This window comes from Equus przewalskii, chromosome 17, assembly GCF_037783145.1.
Source record: "Equus przewalskii isolate Varuska chromosome 17, EquPr2, whole genome shotgun sequence".
NCBI classification, from domain to species: domain Eukaryota; kingdom Metazoa; phylum Chordata; class Mammalia; order Perissodactyla; family Equidae; genus Equus; species Equus przewalskii.
In genome coordinates this window covers 40,615,141-40,636,052 of record NC_091847.1, presented here as the reverse complement: position 1 = coordinate 40,636,052, position 20,912 = coordinate 40,615,141, and the positions used below count along the sequence as shown (strand labels likewise).

The following is a 20,912-nucleotide window of genomic DNA, read 5'->3' as shown; positions in this document are numbered from 1 at the left end:
CCAGAGTTCTATCTGAAGACCTATCTGAAGAGAGCTGTTTTAGTGGAGTGGTGGCAATGAGTTGCCGAGTGAGCGGGAAGGGAAGGAGGAGGGCAGTGAACACCAGCCAAACTTTGTGGAAGTTAGGTTGTTATGGGAAGGGAAATAATGATGGGATCTCTTTTAAAAGTATTTCCTTTTTTTTTTTTAAATTATGAAAATAATACATGTTTAGTAGAGAAAATGCAGAAAATTATTTTAAAAAGAAGATAAAGATTACAATATGGTTTCTGGAAGGGAAAGCAGAGCCAAGGGAAAATGTTCTTAGGATGGTCAGGGTAAGGAGGAACTTTCGGAAAGGATCCAGAAGGATCTTCCCTCGTGGAGATCCCTTAGTTTCTTTCTTTTTTCTCCATAGGTCCTGATTTTATCTGCCTAGAGGGGCCACCACCTTTTGGGTCTGAGGGCTTTTGCATATATGCATGTTTTTCCTCTGTCTGGAATAGTTCCCCTTGCTGTCCTTCCTCCCCTCCTTTTACCTGGCCATCTTTTAATCCTTCAGGCAAATAATAATAGTAATAATAAGCAACATCACCATAATTATTATAGAAATATATATTTATCACTTTCCAATGATAGGCACTGTGGTTAGTGCTTTCGTTTGTTATCTAATTTAATCTTCACAACAGTTGTCTATCTGGTAGATATGATTATTATCCCATTTTACAGATGAAGATACTGAGGCATTGCCAGATTAACTGACTTAAACAAGCGTACGTATCACTGCTTATCGCGTCCTCAGGGAAGCCTTCCGCACCTCTGACCAAGTTAGGAACCCCTGTAATGTGATTTCATACGCTCCTAATTTCTCTGGGGAGACTTTTATCCCATTGGCACTTATGTGATAAAGGTGGCTCTTCCCTGTTGGAGTGTATGCCCCGTGAGGGCACATTCTATGTCTGTCTTTTTCCTGGCTATCCCCTCTAATGCTTAGCTTTGTGGTTACATGGCGCATGGTGGGGTGCTCAGTTGACCAGCCACTTGACCCTAAAGATAGCTATTCTTGTAGTAAGGTCCGTCTAAGTCTGTGGTACACCCACCTGGTCCAAGTGCCCACACTGGGAGGGGACACTTGTTAGCTTGGCTCCATGACAGCCCTGGGGCCTTAAGATATGCAGACTTTGGAATTTCCTGGGGCTTAAATGCCTCTAGATCAAACTCTGTATCTTTTTTATCATCTCATCTCAGTTCCCTTTATTCCGTGGGGCCTCTCATAAATGCAGTGATTTTCTAGGGCTTGAACTACATCGTGTCCTCATGCAGGTCTGGACCACAGGGACTCCAGGCCTGCCAAGATTGATATTCAAATTCTCTGAGCAGTTTCCTTTAAGAGTTCAAGTTTGCTTTTATTCAGGTTTTATCCATCTGATTTTTATTGAACTTTTAAGGCTTTATAATTTGAAAAAAAAATTAGATGAAGATCATAGATGATTTTTCAAGATTATGTTGTATTGAAAGTTTCATTTTCATATTTTGCCAGATGGATTGGATTTAAGTAGATTTGAAAATTACCAATAAAGAAACTGAAGGTTTTTTTATTACAAAAAAGGTAAATTATTGATTTTTACATTTCAATTCAAATGTAAGCTGTACTGTGTATACAGAAGTAAATATATTTTTGGATTGGTTTTGGACTTGTTGCTTCTCTGTTCTATTTAGCAAGAGGTAAAAACTGAAGGCACTGGAAGGTGAACACTCATTTTAGCAGGTTAATCTGCAGTATTTTGAGCGCAACAACCCGCATCCAAAGAGCAAACATGTAAATTAGTTTTGACATAAACAAATTTGAGGATCCTGACTATTTCTTTACCAGTTAATACAAAGTGTCAAGAAAAAAGGCACACGTTGTGAATTTTTTTCTAGTTTTAGACATTTAGTTGAGTTGGTTTTTTTTCCCCTCTTAACAAAAATCGGTCACCGTAAGTAAGGGATTTAAGGCAGGTCAACATGAGTTTCAAAATATTGGCCTGGGAGCTACTTCAGTCTTTATCTTCGTCTTCCTGTTTATTTATAGACTGGAAAAGGAAGACAGCCTTTCCTGCTTTTTCAGTTTCCTAATGATGATATCTCGGTTTGTGATGAATTAATCCAAAGGAAGAAGGCATTCTTTCGATGTCTGCGGAAGGAACCACCACTGTTAGAAGCTGGAGTCAGGGTTGTGAAATTCAAGTGGTTAGGGGATTTCTACCATTTCACTTTATTTAAAAGTTAATGCAACTTTCTAAAAAATTTCTTCGCCCTAAAATATAGTGGAGCTGGTCGTAAATAGAATATAAGAATACAGTCATGCACCACATAACGATGTGTCGGTCAGTGACAGACTGTGGTCCCCTAAGGGTAGTTATAGAGCCTAGGGATGTAGTAGGCTGTACCGTCTAGGTTTGTGTGTGATGTTCACACAATGACAGATTGCCTAATGACTCATTCGTCAGAAGGTGTCCCCATCCCCATCATTAAGCAATGCACAACTGTAGACAGCATTATAAAAGGAGATAAAAGTAATTGTTGTAAGCCATAGTAAAACTGACTCTTTGTTGGGATTTCTTGGCTGGTCCTGATATCAAATTTTATTACTTTGGGCATGAAATTAAAGTTAATAGAGCTTATGATCTGATTATCCTATTTATAACAATACTTTACATTCATTCATTTAACAGACAGTTTCTAAGGGTGCTCAGTGCTGAGGATTCAGAGATGAGTAAGACCTAGCTCCTGCTTTTGGAGAGCTCAGAGTCTAGGGGAAAAGGGGATGGCTTAATCTTCTCCATCGTTATGAAGGGCATCATCCAGTCCACTCTAAGGGTCACTGTAGCATCTCTTGACCTCCAGTGCTCAGAGGAGCCATGCTTCAGTATGTGTTGATCTTTGGGTCTTCAGGTTCCATTTCAGCAAGTTAGTTAGGAATAGTAGGAAGAGTGGGCCAAGACTCCTCCACTAATCCATTGACTCACAAGTATAAAATGACATATATGGCAGAGTGGTCCTGTGCTACATCCTAGCAGTATAAAAATGAAAGCCCCATTGCTGTCCTCCAGGAGCTTACAGTTCAGCTGGGGAAACAAACAAGTCAACATACATAATTTTCCCATCCAGTGTACTAAGTGCAATGAGATCAGTAACCTTGGACTTTTGTGGACAGTGAAGTAGAGTGATCCAGAGATGGGGCTATGGATTCAGCAACTCTGTTTCATTTTCCTCTGGCAGTTAGATTTCCCAGCTTCTTTTGCAGTAAGAATGGAGCCCTGTGACTGAGTTGTGGTGAGTGGAATGTGGGCAGAAGTGATGTACACCACATCTTGGCCTGGATGGACATAAAATCCTTCACGCTCCTTCTTCTCTTTCTGAGGTGACCCTTGAGGCCAGATGTAGAAGATGGCAACATTATCAGACAAAAGGAGTCTGGGTCCTTGAAGGATTGTGTGTATTTCACTCACTCAGCAATAAACACTGCTCCTCCCAAATGATATCGGACTGTAAGAAAGTGAGAAATAAGCTTTCATTGTGTTAAGTCCTTAAATTTTTTTTTTTTTTTTAAGATTTTATTATTTCCTTTTTCTCCCCAAAGCCCCCTGGTACATAGTTGTATATATTCTTCGTTGTGGATTCTTCTAGTTGTGGCATGTGGGACGCTGCCTCAGCGTGGTTTTGATGAGCAGTGCCATGTCCGCGCCCAGGATTCGAACCAACGAAACACTGGGCCACCTGCAGCGGAGCACGCGAACTTAACCACTCGGCAACGGGGCCAGCCCCTTAAGTCCTTAAATTTTAAAGGTTATTTTTTATAGCAGGTAATCTATATTGATTAATGTACTCTCTGTCCAGTCTCAGGATACCTGCGCCTAGTAAGCATTAGTTATGTGAAGAAGGGAAACAGGAGTGTCCCAGGTGGAGAACAGCATAGGAGAAGGAGAAAACTTGGAACTTTTAGGAAACAGTCAATAGTTTGGTGTGGCCAGGGAGTAGCAGGAGTATAGGACAGTATTTACGGATGGGACTGGAAAGGAAAGTCAAGGGCAAATCATGGAAAGCTTTGTGGGCCAGACTAAGGGAGGAGACCACCTAGACCTGAGGGAAAAGGAGCCTAAGAGATGGAGTGCGTAATGGTCATGTGCAAGCAACAAAGGATAGGAGCTAACCCAGCTTTGGTAAATGTTTTAATAGAAACAATTTCTCATAATAAAGATAATTTTTAGTAACAGACATGCTTGGTAGATTTTCTCACATACAAGGTCTCCAAAAGTGTGTGATTGTAGACCCTTCCGTTGATGCTGATGGGGACATGGACATTGATAGAACATGAGAAAAGTGAAGCAGTTGCGAATGTTAAGCCTGAAGAAGAGGGAACTTGGAAAGACCACAATCATTACCTTCAAGTATGGATAGCAGGTAGAAGAGGGTTATACTTGACTGAGTGGCCCCAAAGCCTAGTTAAGGCAAATAGGTAGAAGGGTAGCAAGACAGATATGGGTTCAGCATAAGGAAGAACTTTCTGTCCTATTTGCCTGAAGAGCAATCGTTCAGTCCGGGAGAAGGTGACAATGAGTTTTATGAGCAGGAAGGGTTGAAATAGACTGGCTTCACAGCTTGGAGGTATTGCCTTGGAGGTGGTTCAAGTATTAGATGAGGCTGGGACTGGATATTCCTTGATATTTATCTGAAATTTAAAATTTTATGAAGGCTCACTTTACTTGCATTCACCCTGGTTTCAAGGTCAGGGAAATGTATGATATAAGGGTTAAACACTTTCAAAGAGAGAGAAAGCTGTGCTTACACAAATGTCTTTACCCAGAGCTAGCCATTTGGCACTTAATACATACTTTTTGTTGGGGCTGATGAATAAGCATTTTGTCCAGTTAACATGGCTAAATGACCTTGCAATGATATCACCGAATGGTATCTCCAGTAGAATGTCACACCTCAACAGCAAGGCAGTGGGGTGAATGAAAAGGCAGATACTATCTTCTCTGAGATATGGGGAAAGAAACTTTCCCTTAGCTCCCCTATTTATCCAAACCAGATAGCTCAGCTGTTCCTCTGAAGCTGTCAGAATTTCTCTCATTGCTGTCTCTGAACTGATGGATTGGGATTGATTGGTCTTGCTTTCCAAATGTGCATTGTAGCAAGACACAACTTTATTTAAAATACCATTAAGATGCAAACACATTATGGCTGCTCTGAAGGCCTTCTCTTACAACATGAATTATTCAAATAGCTTCTTAATAATTGCATTGATTTCCACAGTTAAAAGCAGATCAGATTATGGAATCTGCTCAATAACCACTTAAATGTTTATAGATGTTAGAGTTGACAAAGACCTTTTAGACACTGATAATTCCTTTCACTAGATCAGAATCCTAGAGATTTAGTATTACTAGTAATGCTCTGTGGCTGTTTTTAATAAATCAGGAACATTGTAACAGCAGCCATTTAAGATCTTCATTCTTATTCCATTTTTACGCCCAGTCATTGCCTGAAAATCTAGTTATGTTAAAGATCTGACCAAAAACTTGTACATTTATATTGATCAGAAGCTTTTATATTTCTTTTGCAAAGATCAATGTAGTAAACACGTCTTAACTTGCATGTATTGAAGCGTATATTTTAAAACTCTATGAATATTTATAGTGATAAAATCCAATAAGATTTCAGTTTCTCAGGTGCTTTTAGTATCCTATGAAAGAGGGTCAAGTTTACGAGTATGAGAAGAAATTAGAGATGAAGCAAAAATTAGATCTTGTGTTTCTTTTGCTTCTCCCCTTACTTGGAAGTTTCTGAAAAGATGATTTCATAGTGTTTTAGTCTGCACGGGCTGCTGTAACAAAATGCTGTAGACTGAATGGCTTAAAAAACAGACATTTATTTTCTCACAGTGCTTGGGGGCTGTAAGTCTGAAGTCAGGGTGCCAGTGTGGTTGGCTTCTGGCGAGAGCCCTTTTCCCGGCTCTTAGATGACTAACTTCTTGCTGTGTGCTCTCATGGTCTATCCTTGGTGCTCAGGTGAACATGGAGAGAGAAGCCACCAATTCAACTGGATTAGGTCCCCACACTTATAACCTCAGTCAGCCTTAATTCTCTTCTAAAAGCCCTATTTCCAAATATAGTCACATTGGGAGTTAGGGCGGCAACATGTGAATTTTGAGGGGGACACAATTCACTCCATAGCACATAGGCAGTGAGCTCTAGAGTCAGACTGCCTGAGTTTGAATGTGACCTGGGGCAAGTTACTTACCCCATTTCTCAGTTTTCTGTAGCTGAGAATAAAGATAGTAATTATTTCATAACCTTATTGTGTTGAATAAATGAGTTAAGACGTGCAAAGGACTTAATGCATGGCATCTACTAAGCAAGCGATAAATGTTGGTTATTAGTAAATATACAACTAGATATTTAGGCCATTAGCTAAGAATTTTGTGATTTTATATATGTGATCTCCAAGTATGTCATGTTTACATATGAAATGACCACTGGCTTTGGGAATTCACAGCATGCCTTGAAAATTTCCCCCTGAATCTTGATAGATGCTTAAATATAAGAGAATATAGTATATTTTATTTTACAAAATTCTTATAAAGAGTTGTTCCCATCAGTGTTGATCTGCCTTCCCCCCACCCCTCTATGCTGTCCCATCCCCCAGCACTGGAGAATGTCTGGTCTCCAAACAGACTCAGGACCTTCTCTGTCTATTATCTAAAGATTTCAGGATGATGCTGTGCACATTCTACCAAATAGCAATTGTGGAGTAACTTTCCTAGCAGTAGAAAAAGGAATTCTCTACTTTTCCCGTTTTGCCACTTAGTCCTTGGACACACACACACACACACGCACACACACTTTTTCCTATTTGTACAATAAAAAATAGAACACATGGTTCTATACCTTATTGCTGTGGAAATCAAGGTACTTCATCCATAACAAGAAATTCACTAATCTTTGGCCTCTAACTCAAGGGAGTTTGAGGTCAAAGATTATCCTCACTTAGTGTCTTGGAAAGCTGAGTAGAAAACGGTTGACAACTTACCAGTAGCTCCTAGGCCACCAATAAGTGGCCTAATTCTTTGGCCAATATTCTATTTCCTGTGTTCAATTGAACACTGACTAGAATTTGAATTGAATTAAAAGGGTGGAGAAAATGCACTTAACTGATTTTCAAATAATGAATTCTTTTCCAAGATTTGCAACACACACTGTCAGTCTCCAGTCCTTCCTGGCTCTTTCTAAGTCTAGAGCAGAAGCTAAATTTTCTACCAGCATCAAAGTCATTTCTGTTTGGCAGGCAGGGTTCAAAAAAAATGGAAGGAGAAAAAGCAAGAAAGAAAATGCTCATGAGTTCTCTTAGCCCCCTTCCTAGCAAACAGTTCTCTTTTCCTGAATTCATGTTGTGGAGTTGGGCCCATTGCTTACCTCTCTATCCCATTTTGAGTACGTGAACAAGTCATGGATATTTTACACTTATAAACATTTTATTCTAAATGGTTGTACTTATGAGTCAAATTGTAAGACTTTTACTAAAATTAGAAACGAGTCTTTTTATATCTGAGCTCCTGCTTTGAAAAAGAAATTGAAGTGAAATATTTATGTAGTGCAGTCTCTTACTGCTGTAGGATGTACAGCTCAAGTGATCTGTCTTTGTAACACTTTTCAGCATTAGGATGGCCAGTTCTACTAGAATATTGAATGCAGTAGAAGATAACTTCAGCGTGGTGTGGGAATGTACAGTTTATATGCAAACTAAGGCGTATATAAATTATATTTCAAGTGCACTGGGATGCAACCATTTCTCAAACTATGGGCAAATATAGTATCAAGAAACAGTCTCTCTGGGAAAAAAAATGAACTTTGACATCTATCTCCATTCTAAAAAATTAATCTAAACTGGATCATAGACCCAAATGTAAACTCAGAACCAGAAATCTTCTAGAAGACATAGGAGGATATCTTTGTGACCTCAGAGTAGACAAAGATTTCTTGGACACCACACAAAAAGCACAAATCATGAACTAAAAAATTGATAAATTAGAAATCATCAAAATTAAATATTTCTGCTCACCAAAATGTACCTTTAAGAAAATCAGAAGATAAGTACCAACTGGGAAAATGATCACAGCGCTTATATCTGACAAAGGATTTGAATCCAAAATACATAAAGAATTTCTACAAATTTATGAGAAAAGGACAAACAACCCAATTAAAGACTTGAACAGGTACTGCACGAAAAAAGATATATGAATGACTAATAAGCTCAAAAAAGTGCTCAGTATCATTAAGCATCAGGGAAATGCAAATTATAGCCACAGACAGGTGCCATTACACATCCACTAGAATAGCTAAAATAACAAAGACTGCCAATACCAAATGTTGTGGAGGATGTGGAGCCCCTGGGCTTCTCAGTCTGTGTGGGAGTATAAAATGGTCTAACCACGTTGCAGAACTGTTGGGTAATTTCTTATAAAGTTAAACATACGTCTACCATATGACCTAGCAGCTCTACTCTTAGGTATTTACCAATGAGTAATAAAAATATGGGCCCACAAAAAGACTTGCTTAAGAATGTTTATAGCAACCTTATTCATAAAGCCCAAAACTAGAAACAGTTCAGATGTTCATTAACAGGAGATTGGATAAACATATTCCTTTATAAGGGAATACTACTTAGCAATAAAAAAAAGAACAAACTACTGATTCAGGCAACGACAGATGAATCTCCAAAACATGCTGAGTGAAAGAAGCCTGTTGTAAAAAGGGTCTTATTCTGTGATTTCATTTACATAAAATCTAAATATAGGCAAAACTAATCTATCATGACAGACATCAGATAGTGGTTGGAGAGAGAAGTTCACAGGAAAGGGACATGATGGAACTCTCTTAGGGATGGAAATGACCTGTCTTGTTTTGAATTGTGGTTAGTCTACTGTATACAATTGTTAAAACTCATGAACTGAACACTTAAGATCTCTGTTTTGTTTTGTTTTTTTAACTTCTTTCTTTTTTTCTTTTGGAAGATTGGCCCTGAGCTAACATGTGTTGCCAATCTTCCTCTTTTTTTTTTCTCCCCAAAGACCCTGAGTACATAGTTGTATATCCTAGTTGTAGGTTCTTCTAGTTCTTCTGTGTGGGTCACCACCTCAGCATGGCTTGATGAGTGGTGCTAGGTCTGTGCCTAGGATCCAAACCCACGAACCCTGGGCTGCTGAAGCAGAGCACGTGAACTTAACCACTAGGCCATGGGGCTGGCCCCTCTGTGTTTTATTTTGTGTTAATTATATCTCAGTTTAAAAAGAAAAATAAGAAGAATCTATCTTCCTCCACCAAAACGGTTGCGGACTGATGAATAATCCAAGATGGGAGCCTAGAGAATGTGAGAAAATGTTATATGTGAGATTTCTTGGAAGAAGAAGAAATTGGCTGCCTCCAATGTGCACAAATATGTCTATGCTATGAGAACCCCTCACAAGAATCTTAGGAGGATCTGTAGTCAACACCCTACTAAGGAAAGAGAAATGGAAAGTGCAGTTTCTGTACCAGCAGATCTAGAGACAACACTGAAGAGGCCATTTTAGAGTGAGCAGATTTTGATGAGGGGCTGGAGGGGCAGAGATGCTGACTCTCGTGCTTCATTCAGAGGAGAAGGCAGTACATGGAGATCTTCTGAGGATACTTTTCATGTTCCTCAGCTTGGCCGTTGACTGATGAAAAGATCAGTTAGTTGGTGAATGTTCAAGGTGGAGCTGAGCTGGAAGCATCCTGAAGTCAGGGACACTGGATTGGTTTTAGGTGTCAGAATTGCACTTTGGACTCTGTTTCTTAAGGCCAGGAATCTTGAGTTCCAACTCAGACAGGAGACGGGATCTATCAGGTCAACCTTTTTGATGAAGAAGAATTCCTTTATGTTTCCAGCTACCGGAAAGCATTGGTCCTTCAAAGATTGCCTTTCATCTGCATAAACAATAGACTTTATATAACTTGATTCCCCTATGGAGTCCCTTATAATGATCTCAATGAGTATTCTTGACTTCCGGATGCTTTCGATGTTGCTGAAAAGCAAAAAGGACTTGAGAGGAAGTCAGGGAGGGCATCAACATCAAAGTCACTTCTTCCCTTCCTACAATGTCAGAAACAGCAGAACCCTAAGGCATTTCTTATTTCTTGGCAGGTCCTGTCAAAAATCTGAGCTGATCACAGAAGTAAAAGTAGAATGAGTAGGGTGATTCTCCTGCATTTTTGGAATCAGGCTCTTGAAAACTGTTTCAGAGAAATTTGCTTGTATATTCTTATTCCCGTAAGTGGGGAAGTATCTAATACGGCCGTAATTGGAACTTGGCTTTAGAAAGACTATGAAATATCACTTGGGTCCCTTAATAATCAGTGCCTCTGATTTTCCTGAATGATAGCAGTGTCTACTGCATGTGATATGGACTGTTCCTCTGTACTCAAAGCCGTCTCAGTTTGAACACTTCCTGTGTTATATCTGTGTTCTAAAGATGCAAAAATGTTGTGAGACAATGTCCACCAAACCCTTGGGAGGTTGATCCAGAAGAAAATGTCAGATTCCCTTTGTTCATATGGTTATAGACATTTCAAGATTCATTTGTCAGCCACAAAATTGGTTGTATTTTAACATCTGTTACTCCTGCATGTTCCGATGGAAAGATGAAGATTCTGTGTAGTGAATACTGGATGGGCCTGTTAGCATTTTTGACAGAACTGGCGATTTTTCACTTTGAGTGAGGCATTAGGTAGATTTTGCTTTATGGATTATATATCACTTTACTATGGATTATATACCATTCTTGCTAATTATGCTAAACTGGGAGAGATTGAAAGAGAAATGAGAACAGTCTACGTACGCTCTCACCTCTCCCTCCCCCAGAGTACCTTTAGAAGGGCAGAGGTGGGAGTCACAAACTGGACAGAAAACTAAGGAGGTGGTGGCCGTGGTGGAGCTAACTCAGGTGTCTCTGAGAGTAACCATGAAGGTCTGGGATCATGGCCTTGAGGACAGTAGTTGCCGATTTGCTATTCTATTTTTATGTAAGTTTTTTTTGCCTTTAACATCACTCTTTCAGGGTTCAACTAAGTGGAATCGAAGCTCTAAAACAGTTTTTACCTTGGAGGGGATCCCCCTTTAGCATTTTAGACTTCTCTAGCTGTTCAGCTTTTTTCATACCATTCATATTTATTTTGTTAAATATTTATTAAAATATTTTCCCAGCGTCATGTCATTGTAGGGAAATCAATCTGTCTCCTCCACAAATGAACAAGATTAATGTGCAAAGTTAGCACTTATCTACTTAGGTTTTGTGATGATTTAAAGTTTTAATCCCATCATTGAATTAAATATTCATGGTAAAAAAGAAAAGACATGACATAGAGTGGGGGTGGGGACGAGAATCTAGGATATACTCCAGAGATGGACAGCTGGGCTGCTTGATTTCAGTTTTATCTGGCTATTTTTCTTCATCACCCTTCAAATTTCAATTTAATGACCTTAGCTGAGGATTTTTTTCTTTTTAAAGATTTTCTTTTTTTCCTTTTTCTCCCCAAAGCCCCCCAGTATATAGCTGTATATTCTCCGCTGTGGGTCCCTCCAGCCATGGCATGTGGGACGCTGCCCCAGCGTGGCCCGATGAGCAGTGCCATGTCCGCGCCCAGGACTCGAACCGACGAAACACTGGGCCGCCTGCAGCGGAGCACGCGAACTCAACCACTCGGCCACGGGGCCAGCCCCAGCTGAGGATTTTTTTGCTAAACGTATTTTTTCTGAACAGTATAAAAATGTATCCTACAGCGTTCCAGGAACCCATTACTCTGTTAGCCCACTTTTTCTTTTCTTTTTACTTGGTGGCGGCAAGAAGGGTGAGACCAACGTAGCAGGAAACCCCAAAGATGAGCTTTCTGCTTGAGTGGGCCATTTCCATGGTGGCAACACCCTCAAAGATATTTGTGCACAGCCATGTTTAAGCTTGAGTGAAAATGGACAACTGAAACTTTCAAGTTATTTCTTTTATTCAGAATAAAAAGTAGAATTAGCAAGTTTGGTAATAAAGTATAGAATAGATAACATAACAAATCAACCCCAAACTTCACAGCTTAAAACAACAGTAATTTATTCTTTCCCATGATTCTGTGGCACGGGAATTTGGACAGAGTTGGCTGCTCTACATGTCTTCAGCTGGGGTTCATTCATTCAACTGCATTCAATAGGCAGCTTGGATGGGCTAGAAGGCTGTGAACATTTCACTTTTAATAGCTAGTGCCTCTTGCTTTTCTCTTATCCTTTCTCCTCCTTTGTCGCTTGGCCTTTGTCACAGGACGGTGGTCTCAAGATAGCTGGACGTCTTATATGGTGGTTGGCTTCCATGGGGAAAGGTGGAAGCTGCCAGGCATCACTTCCACCACATTTTATTGGTCAAAGTAAGTTACATGCCAGGCCAGATTCAAGATGAAGCGAGTAGATTCCACCTCTTGATGGGTGGAGTGGCATGTGCGTACAGGAATGGAAGGAATTGATGATGGCTGTTTGGAGATTATCTGTCATGGTTATTTACACATGTAACCTGGAAGTATCTTTGGGATACTGTAATGAATGCATTCTTGATTCTTAACAAATTGGGGCAAAGAAGATTAATTTAGTCTAGACCTGAAAATAATTCTAGATTTCACATTATTGTACTCCAATTGACCATGTAACTCGTCTTATTTTTTCTCTCACTTCCTGGAGGAGAAGTATGTCCGTTTTCTCACAGCCAGAGAGGATCTTGAAAATAAGTGCCTTTTGTAGGAGAAAAAACAAGGCTGGAATTCTAATGTAAAAATCTCCCCAAATATAAAGACTAATCTATAGCTTGCTGAATATAAACATCTGCTGTTCCTGTTGCATTCCGATTGTTAGACAACAAAATACATTGCATGATTGTTGTGTATTAAATATTTGGAAGATAGAGTCATGGAATAGGAATGAGAGGATCAATGTTCTGGTTGCCTTTGTCAGGTCTCAGCCTTTTTCATAATCTGTAAAATGAGGAGAATAATTCTTACTCCACCTCCCTCAGAGAGTGTGTGTGAAATTTAAATGAATAAAAGTATTCAAGGCCACACATAAGCTATGATAACTGGGTGATAAGAGAAGTGTTGGGATACCAAAAAAAAAAGTGAGAAAGAACTCAACTAAATATATATATGTATTCCCGCCAGTGGATTCAAGTTTCCTTAGAGAGTATTTCCAGTGGAATATCTCATTAAGCCGTAGAGATAGTTTAAAATAATCCCAGTCATATCCAGAGAGAGCTAGCAAGACCTTTTCTTGGCAGTTCTGCTTGGCTCTGCTGGTTATGTAGAAAGTTTGAGCCAGGCTGAACTGCCCTGACCAAAATACCAGTCCCCTTTAATGTTCAATTCCCTGTCAGCGCTGGTAACATGGCAGAACAGTAACCGCAGGACTCAGGACTGGAATTGTCCTTTCTGCCGTGACATTCTGTCATTTCTGGCCTTCCTTGACAGTACTTTTACTTTTTTATGGTTAAAGGTTCTTTTCATGATGAATTTAATAAGGATTTTAGAAGACTCTCAGATAATCGTCAGATAAAAATAATTCTAGACTCCTGGTGGCCGCAAAATAATCGCCACATTTAACTGATGGTTTACAATAGTTTGTGTTTCGTTTTTCAGAGATTCACTAAATTATAGACCTGTGCTATCTAATACAGTACCCGCCAGGTATATATGACTACTTAAATTTAAATTAATTAAAATAAAAAATTTCAGTTCCTCAGTCAACACTCGCCATGTTTCAAGTGCACACTAGCTGCATGTGGCTAGTAGCCACTGTATTGGACAGCACACTTGTAGAACATTTTCACCATTACAGAAATTCTAATGGCTGACACTGTTATAGTCTTTTTTCCTAACTCGTTTGTTGCTGTTTTTTCCCTGCTGTCTCCCTCAAAGGCACTTTCTTTGGTGCTTGTTTGTTATGGGTGAGCAATGGGCAAAAAAGAGATCAAACTCCTGTCCAGTGTGTCTGTGTTTTAATAGTATTGATGAAATAGTTGGTAACTGGGTAAACTGGAATTTTACCCAGTTTACTAGAATAAGATTTTTGAAATGTCTTTGAATTCCATTTATATTTATTGCCCAGCGGTGGTTGAAGAGGCGGCTATGTTTGTTTTTTAAATGGATTAGAATCATGCATTAGTTAAACACTTCTCGTGAGCAAGTGACTACACTTTTCCCATTGAGTATTGTTTCATTACTTCTAAAAATTTCAGTTTATTACGGACTCTTTTACTAAGTGAAAATTAGGCCACTATGCTCATATCTAGGTCATTTGAAGTAGGATGTGCCCTTTTCTCAGTTTAAACAAAATTTCTGATCCAAGATCTGTTTGGATGTTGATATATGCCAATTAAAATATTGACTTTAAACAAGGAGGTCATAAAAAATGTGAGATTAAAATGATTAGGAGTTGAGTCCTTATCACAAAACCCAAAGTAAACGAGGATTGCACAATTCTGGACGTAAGCAGCACAGTTCAGTTGCACAGGCATGTTCCGGGGTATTCCACACTGCTTTTAAATTATGGTGCTTCATGTTGAGAAATCGATATTAAAATAGACTTGGGAATTAGAATTCACTTATGATGAGTGGGTGCTAAAAAGGCTTTCAGATAGCACTGTGGAGATGTGATGTAAAAAAGAACAGTTTTCAAAGCCAAGCCACACGCTGAATCAGAACCAGAGACGTTTGTATAAGCATGTAGTTTACCAAAGGGGTCTGCCGTCAAGGAAGCCTGTTTTTCACCTTAACATTGACATAATTTATGAAAAGCCAAGAAACAAGATTATACCTTTATGTCACTTGATATTTGCTACATGGACCAATTTCAGTAATTTGTTTGTATTTTTGTGAGGAAGATTGGCCCTGAGCTAACATCTGTTGCCAATCTTCCTCTTTTTGCTTGAGGAAGATTCTCGCTGAGCTAACATCTCTGCTAATCTTCCTCTGTTTTATATGGGATGCCGCCACGATGTGGCTTGACGAGCGGTGCTGGGTCTGCACCCGGGATCTGAACCTGGGAACCCTGGGCTGCCAAAGCAGAAGGTGAGAACTTAACCACTATGCCACCCGGCCGGCCCCAAATTCCAGTAATTTTAATTGTGAAACTAAAGATAAAGTCTTGTTTCTGAAAACTTGAATTCTGTGAACAGACTTGCTGTAAGCCTGTTTTCCTATCTTCATATCAAAACCAGAAGAATAGGAACTCCCCTGGGAGAGTCAGCCAGTTGGCCAGGAGCCACAAACTTCAGAAGGAAAGAGTAGCTCACAGCTCATCTCATTGGACATCCTACGTGATGTGAACTGCTTGAGGATTGAGCAACGAGGGTGATGTCCTAGGTCTGCATCTGCTTTGTTCTAGGTAGTTGGGCAGGCTACTTAGCATATCTGTCCAGATTTCCAAACCATTGAATGAAATGCTTATCATCAGTGTTTTCTAATCACTGTGTCATGAAACATCAACGTGTCAACAAGAGTTCCCTGCTGTGTTGCAGCAAGCCTGGCTTTTCCTAAAGCTCTGGCTTCTTCATAAACACATTGCCACCAGGCTACCTGCCAGCTCTCTCCCGACTCCCAAGCAGTGTACATCCCTTATATCTGGACTTAGTCAAGGACTTTTCTTGGGCAGGGTTGGTTTGCAATTCCTAATCTGAATTCCTGCATGGATGCCAAGCTTCATTGCTGCAAGGATTTCAGTCTTGACACATACATCTAATAGTATATCATTAAAATACCATTTCTTTGAGTTACTCATTGCCTGTGCCTCATGAAATCACCATTTCTTTTATTTCCTAGAGTTTGGAAGGCGTATGAGACACCAGGTGGAAAGGAAGATTGAAGAAGAGAAAAGTGTTTGTGGGGATGACAAAGGCTTGGGAATTTCACTGTTCTAGTGGGCCTGGAAAATGTGTTTGTGCAAATCTTGCTCATTCTTACAGGCCCTTTCAGAACCTTCTCCACTAAGCGTCCTACAGCCACCATTTGGAGTCAGTTTCCTTCTCCCTGTCCTTGCCCTGTATGTTATTTAGATCTCTGTCGTATTACTGCTCAGGTTCTGCATGGCCACTTGGTCATTTGTGCATGTCTCTTTCTTAGTGAAACTGTCACATTCTTCTTTGTACCTTCAGAAGCACTTATAACATAACATAATATATGTTTCTACATAGACATGTATTTTTAAGTTCCTTAAATATTATAGATTCATATTCAATTCAACTCTACATTGTACGAGACACTGGTGAAGAAACAATGAACAAAACAGGTATGACCCCTTCTCTCAAGGAGCTTTCATCAGAGGATGGACATTAAATAATAATTTAAATTGCAACTTGAGGAGTCCAGAAAAGGAGATTGTACAATCTCATATATGTAAGACTGTGGGGTGAGAGGGAAGGTTTTTCTGGTAGAAGTGGTGTAAGTTGAGACTTGAAGGATAAGTATGAGTTAACCAGGCTGTGGTATAAGAAGTGCATTCCATGTAGAGGGCATGTGTGAAGCATGTTGCTGGACAGGTGGCCTTGCAGATATGAAGAGCTGAAAGACAGAATACCTGGGACTTAGTGAGTGAGGAAGAGAATGGTGGGATTCGGTGTGGGAGGAGTAGATAGGTGTCAAATCTTCCAGAGATTTGTGGGCCAGGTGAAGGATTTGGTTCTTTAGCCTAAAATCAAGAAACAGCCATTGAAAGGTATAAAATGGAAGATGCTTAGTCTACATATTTATTCAATTAAATTCTAACAGCTTTCACCTTCCCGCTTCTTTGACTACATTTATGCTCTTTGTTCTCATTTGCACTGTTGGGGGTGAAAAGAGGAAGTGGCATGATTTATACAGGTAATTGGAACCTCTCTACTGAAAGAAAATGAGATACCTCCTCAGAAAAGAAGCTGACTAGTAGGTTGAAGGACTACCCGTTTGGATCCAAGGCTTTCAAAATTTGAATTTTATTCTGTCTTCATGGACCACTCAGTTTATTCTGAAAAACTGATTTCTAGCAATTGTCTTCCTACCAATTTCTTTTTGGACTATTGCCTGGGTAAACTGGGCCATTCTTGAATTCTGAAACCATTCCTTCGCCCTGCCACACACAATACTCCCCACCCCCCGAACACGTGGCTGTCAAAGGGAAATTCCCAGCATTTTTCCCTTGCTGGAGCTATGTGTCCATATCAGTCATAATTAGTCTCCTCGTAAGCTTGAAGAAAGAAAAGAGCAGGGGGACCAAAATACAAAGAAGTTGGTGCTAAGTGCTCAATCATTATTTTGTTGTACTGGAACTCCAACAGATAGGAGAGTTGCAAAATCTGCGAATGCAGTGAGAACAAGGAAGGCAAGACATTTTTAAGGGCATTTTCAAATTTAAAAATCCAGTTTCTAACATTGCTTGAAGATGGCAATGCTTTGTGCATAGACCTTTTCAATGATACCATTTCTCAAACTTCAAAACAAAACTAGAGGTGTGCATAAAGAGGCACAAGTCCAGAAAGGTAATTTTTGCTTTTTGAATCCTGAGGACTAGTAGAAATGAATAAATTGTTTAGATTAATCAGTTCTTAGTAAAAAGAAGTGCTGGAAAGAGTAGTTTTTAGTCACTGCTTGATTATTTGATAATCACTACTATACCAGATACAAAATAGAAAAATAGAGATACAGTATTTTCTTATGAGAAACATCTCGCTTTTAAATATAAACTTTGTCTTTGCTTTTAAGCACTCTTCAGCCCTTGGGCAACCTCTGACTCAATTTCCTACTGTGTGGTAGAGCTATAAGAGATGGTGGATGTGAAAGGACTTTTAAAAACTAGAGCACCATACAGATGTATCTGCTAGTATTATTGTTTAAGTTGTCTATTACTGAGGAAGAAATCACCTCGAATTTAAAACAATGATTTGTTATTTTGTACAATTCCTGGTTGGCTGGGATCAGCTGGGTGGCTCTTCTGCTCCATATTATGTTGGGTCACTCATGCAGCTGCACGCAGTTGGGAGCTTGGCTGTGGATGGAATGTCCAAGATGGCTGCACTAACATGCCTCACGGTGGCCTGGCTCTTGGCTGGAGACCCTCTGTTCCCCTCTACCTGGCTTCCTATTCTGCAGGACCTCTCTCTCCATGTGGGCTCTCTATCTGGAGAGCAGACCAGTCCAGATTTCTTTACATAGCATTTGGCTGAAGGCCTCTTAAGACCTAGACCAGCAAGTCATACAGCAGTACTTTTGCATTCTTCTGGTCCATCACAGGACCATCCCATATTCCGGGGGAGGAAAAATAGGTTCCAGCTCTTGACCAAGAAGGGCAGAGTCGCAGTGGGAAAGCATGTGCAGAATGGGAAGGATTGTGACGGCCATCTTTGGAACACTCTACCACAGTTATTATTAAAGTTTGATAAATTAAAAGATCCCCTTCTCAATAAATAAGCAATTAGAATCAAACTCTTGACTTAGGCTACTTCCAGAGATTAAAATTTTTGAGTCGTTTTTAATATGTTCTCTGCATAATAGCCATCGAATGTATTCACTGTACTTACTCTAGTTGGAGAGGAAAAGCATCCCCTAAAAATATAATTCCTGATTTAGTCTTATTGTTTAATAAAAAAGGAACGTACGACAATCTTTCTTTTTATTGTTTCAGAAGCTAAATGCACTCTACACATTTATTGATACAAAGAGAATTTTGAACTCCCTCTAGTGGCAAAAGATCTTCTTTTATTTTTTTTCAAAGAGCTTGCTTGAAATAATAAGATGGCTGACATATATAACACAAGACAGTTTCAAAAATGACTGGCTTTTGCTAAGATATATGCTTTCTCCTGCGTGAGTTATGGTAGATTCTTTCGTCTCTTATGAGAAATGTTCACCTTCCTAAGAAACGTTGATCATATTATATGAAAAAAAATGGAAAGGAGACTTCCTGTTAACTTTTAAAGTATAAAAATTGCTAACTGCTTCCATCAATCAAGGTCTTAAGTAAAAATTATTGTATTTGGACAACTAAAATGTCTTGATCCCTGAATTGAATTTTAAATTTTTGTCTCAAGAATTATTTTTTGAACAGATAAATGTATTTAATTGCAAAAATCTTTAGAAAGAGAGCAATAGGTAGCTATTGAAATGTGAAACTTGGAAAGTACTAATAGCCAAACGGAAAAAAAAACAACAAAAAACCCCAGAGGTACCAAAGCCTTATGCTTCCTCTTTAAAAAAGTTCAAATTTGGATTTTCGTAGCGGGGTGGGGAAACAATATTCATCATAGCTATCACTATCGCTTGGTGCAAAAGGAAACCCAACGTCAAAGGGTGGGAATAGAAAAACAGCTACTAGGACTTCGTAAATGAAGTTTTCCTATCCCCACCCCACAGCAAAGAGAGTTAATAATGCTCGTTAACTCACTCTGTTACCTGTCCATTCACAGACAGATTTATTCTAATTCTTTAAAGAAGGACATTTTCTATAATGCTAGCAGAAAAAATATGCTTACAAAATGCTATTTTCTCTACTATTTGTTTAAGCTGATCCAGGTTACTTACAGTGCATTGTCTTACCTGGCAGGCTGAGGCTGGCATCCCTCTCTTCTCCTGCCCACAAAGATAGCAGAATGGCCAGGGCTGGTAGGTAAGAACCCATAGATTTTTCTCTTTTTAAATCTCCAGAAAGTGGAACGTAGCATTATCACAATAATTCCCAGAGATTTTGTTTTGTTTGGGAGTAAACTACGAGCTACTATGATTTCACGAAAACACTTAAACCGTCCAATAAAAAGTTAGACTTTGTTTCTTTCCAGTACCTCTTTTTCGTTCAACATTTATAACCGAGTAGTGTCTCTTGTGGTCTCGATTACATCCGGTGTTTTTAGCTGGCAGCATTTCCTCTGTTGAGGCCCACTTTATTTGCCAGGCTTCATTTCTGTGAATATAGAGAGAAAACCAAGTTGTATTGGAGAGTGAAATTTTACAAAAACTTAAGTGTTAGTATAACTTTGATTTTTGAAACAAAAAAAAATGCACTAAATTTGTTATAAACAAACTGGTCATCTGGTTATTAAAATATATAGGCTACAGAAGAATATGGAAAGTCTTATAGCCACCTTTTAACCACCGTGCATGGTTTTTTTGAATATTTATGAAAACTGAATTTAACTAACAAATGGAGACGAAAGATTTCCCTCCCATCTAGTTGCACAGATTTGGAATAATGAAAGTGAATTTGCAATTCTTAAAATGGTGTTTTCTTCCAGTTCTCGTAGAAGTGTTTTTGGAACAGTGGTTTGTGCTAACAGCTGTATTCAATCTTGAGTAAAAGTCACTTCCTGAAGAGAAGGAAATTCAACTTAACATGTGAACTTGCCTGGAACGTAATCCTGTAGAGTGAGTGTACTATGTGATTATGAAACTGGACACGGGCACCCTGCTGAGGTGCTTTCTTGTAAATAGTACCCAATAGGAACCGTTAATCAGTCTCGGTTTTTTTACCTGAAGATTTAATAATCTAAAAGCATTGCTTCTTCATACACATGAGCATCTTAATTTTCCAGAATTTTACTCTTTGGTATTTTGAAAATATAATTCCCTTGTGGGATTATATTTGTATGGAATCTATGTCTGTCTATTACAGACACTCATAGATAGATAGAGTTTCTACATATGTTTATGTATATTTAGGCTTTTCAGAATTTTTAAATTGTGTCATTCTTGAGTTTCAGGCAAATTTATTTTCGTTTCAGTTTCATTCATTCATTGTGGTGAGCCTAATTTAAATAGAATTTCTGTTCCTAGCCTCATAAGATTAGTTGATTATGTATGTATATGAAAGGTACAGTTTTAGCTATT

General features: G+C 39.1%; 1 protein-coding gene and 1 long non-coding RNA gene across 9 annotated transcripts in view; one reads left to right on the top strand and one right to left on the bottom strand.

Annotated features, from left to right (window-relative positions):
* RBMS1 (RNA binding motif single stranded interacting protein 1) overlaps window positions 1-20,912 on the top strand; it is a 207,226-nt gene that overhangs the window by 39,412 nt on the left and 146,902 nt on the right. The window lies entirely within an intron of this gene.
* On the bottom strand, window positions 1,559-19,900 carry LOC139076622 (uncharacterized). The gene is made up of 2 exons (XR_011528388.1): window positions 19,629-19,900; window positions 1,559-3,510 (listed from the first exon to the last, which is right to left on the bottom strand). It is a non-coding gene; the product is annotated as an uncharacterized lncRNA (long non-coding RNA).